Here is a 3,408-nt window from a genome sequence, read left to right on the forward strand (position 1 = left end):
GCGCCGTCGAGTGTTTGAAGCGATTTCGGTTCGGTTTGGTTCGGTTCGTTTGGGTTCGGTTCGCTGTGTGGCAGTTGGCTCGGTGCTTTCAACTGTGACGTCACGGAAAAGCTCTGCCACGTCACCGTTGGCTTTTCCGAGCGCATTGCCTTTGCCTGTCCACTCACACCCTACCCACGACCCACTCCCCTCCATTCGACCCTTCGATTTGCCCACCATTTGGATTGTTTGTATTTTTTCTTTACGACTTTGCTTTGTTTATCTTCGGCTGTCTCTGCTGACTTTGTTTTGAATGTTCCATCAATGGAGCGCAAGGATGGTGGATGGTGGAAAAAGGGTGGCAAAAGGTAGCGAAAAGTGGGTGGCTATGTAGCTAGGTGGTGGCTGGAAATTGGGTGGCAATGTGGGGCAGCAAAGACGCTTGGGGATTGCAACGTTTAAATCTATTTTTTTCTGACCCCTTCCCTCTGCTGGTTCCATTGTTTTGGTTGTGGTTCTGATTCCGATTCCGATTCTGCTGCTGTTTCGGTTTTGTTTTAGCCATGTTTATAGCTCGTGTTTTCCGTGGGTTCTTTTATGATCCGAATCGCTGACAGCCAAGCAATATTTCGAATTTGTGACGAGCATTATTCGGCGCTTTATTAATGTTTCGATTTTGGCTGAGGACGTGGGGTTTTGCCCATTGCTCATGCTTATGGTTTATTTACCAATATATTCTCATTTTGGCTCGGAAAAAATTAAAAAAGTAATTAGCACCCCGCAATAAACGTTATATGTAAATAAATATAATTATATGGACTGTGAAATAAAAAAGGGGAATATAGAAAAACACAATTCCATTCGTTTAATACTGAATAAAAACTACATAAGCCAATGAAGAAATTTTATGACTCATGTTATATTCTCGTAAACATGTGTTAATATTTTAATAAATTTTATTATATACAAGTTTTTCTCTTTGTGCATTCTATATTCCTGTCCACCAAATCCTTCCATTGCTCAATCGAATAGTTTTATTGGGAATACTTGTGACATGGAACACTTTAGAGCTGCCCACCTCGACTCGATTTGCAATTACCTAAATGACCAAACACATTGGCCAAATGCAGCAAATGCAAGTGCCAAAAATACCAACAATAAACACACCTGCTGCAACGCGAAATGCAATTAATCTTCGGCGAAAAGCTGTCGCACAGACCGCAAACAAATCCCATCAGCGTCGCATACAGCATATCGCATATGGGCAAAATTTGGTACAATTTTTTTTTGGGAACGTCACAATATGTCAAGTTTTATGATGATTGAGTGAACTAAGGAATCGCACACACAGAGTGATACGGGTGGGTGGGAAAAGTCCTCTGAGCTTAAGGAAAACTCACCCAAATGGAACCCTTGACTAAAGTCAAATGTTTGCTTTTGCCATCGTGGTGAAGGTTGATGTTATGAATACAGTTGAAAATATCATTACCTTAATTACTACCAGTGAATATAAGAAACTGCATACCTTTAAGATATCTAAGTGACATGCAAATGCAAATAATTAGTATATTAAAATATTTATTAGCAAACTTATGGAGTGATGACTGTATTGTTTTTGGTGATGTTGCGGCGGCTCCTGCCACGTGGTTGAATACGTTGGCCTATATCTTATCAACACAGGGTGTGTGCCCGTGTGGCATATTATCATAAGCCATGATTTATTTATAGAGGCAACCAGGTGGCACACACCCATACTGCGAAACGCACACCCACACCCATGTACGTAAACGTATTCGTATTTGTATGGATTGCCTTTGTCCTCGCTCAAGTTCGGAAAGAGCTGTCAATTGATTTACTTGACCCACATGGGCAAAAGCTCAACTCGAGCCGCCGGGGCCACACCCACCAACCCACCAACTCAACAACCCACCGCCTTTTCACTAATGCGATCAATATTTGGCAGATAAAAAGCGGGCCAAGCTAAGTTGGCTACGGGGAAAGCGGGAAAAAAAGAGGTTTAAAGCTCGCGCTTAAAGGCCAATTGTTGCTGCTGATGGAGGGTAAAAGCCGGCAAAGCCCTCAGGTGTTGGTCAATTAGAAGAAAATTCATTTTCGCGGATTTGCCGGCAAACGAGAATTTATGTTAATTTATTTCGAAAAACTTTTTAATTAACCCACAAACGGTGGATTGAGACCGCGCGCATCCCAAAGTTTTGGTTGTTGCTTGGTGGCCAAGTGGCGACTTGCCACCAAATACAGCACTCCGGATCCGGATTCGGATCTGTATCTCTTGTCTTCCGCTTTAATCTAGCTAATCTATGCAAATGAAATGCGCACACCTGTCCGCCAAAAAAAAAAGAAGAAAGGTGGGCCCAAACCAATGGAAAGTGAACCTTTCCCCAGCTGTCTGCTGTGGCTTTGTCGGTCGCTTTGAGCTTGTTTTTTGGCAACAATTTCCCCCAAACTTGCCTCGCCGCAAACGCTTAATTGCAGCTCGAGGGCTGCGGGTAAGTGTATAATAAGGAGCTCAGCCGGAAGATGGGAAAAGTGGAGGAAAAATCCTGTGAACTGGTGTCACAAAATGAAGCTGTTGCTAATGATATTCATGAGTTTGCCTGTCGTTAGGCCATTTCCATTGCAAATAAACAGAGGAATTCGGAGGGCTTTCGGTTAACTTCAATGGAGGAAATTTAGTTCGATTGAGGATGCATGAATGTATTTCATTTTATAGTATTTGGTCAACAGAGCTGAGCTAATAGCTGTCAGAAGACGGTTGCCCTACGGTCGCCATCTATCCATTTCCATATCACGCACTAAGCAAACATCATCGCTGTCGGGGAAATCCCTTCCATCTTCCACTCGACGCGTTGCGTTGCGTTGCGTGGCGCAAAGTGTAAGATAAATGGAGGCTGTAAAAGCAGAGCACTTCGCTCGGCAGCTCGCCGGGATTGGGAACGGGGTAGCAGGGAGGAGCAGCCACTTTATCATAAACTCAACAGGTTCGACTCCTCACGCCCGCCGGCGTGAATGGTGCGTGTATGTGTGTGTGTCGTCTTGCCATAAAAGTTGCTGCGCTGATTGAATAAAAATTTCATTAAGCGCACATTTTCTAGCAGCTGGAAGGCGTTTACCCTCCAATCCATCTGAAAATCCTTGCAGGGACCACCGTCTACAGTGGAGACTGTGGCATGGGCCCTAGGCAGCTTTGGCTTGTCTGTCGTTTATTTTAATTGCCGGCATTAGGCGTTCGTTGATAGGCCATAAAAAAGCAGTTGGCTCGTCGGCAGCCGTCAAAGGCAAAGTGGAAGATTTATCTCTGGGGAATTATTCGCAAGCCGATAGATACTCTCTTTGAGGTTTGATTCCAGAAACCTCATGAATTATTGTGTACATCTAATGAAACAGGTATTCCTCAGCTACCTATGGGTT

This window comes from Drosophila teissieri, chromosome 2R (assembly GCF_016746235.2).
Source record: "Drosophila teissieri strain GT53w chromosome 2R, Prin_Dtei_1.1, whole genome shotgun sequence".
In the NCBI taxonomy this organism is placed as follows: Eukaryota; Metazoa; Arthropoda; class Insecta; order Diptera; family Drosophilidae; genus Drosophila; species Drosophila teissieri.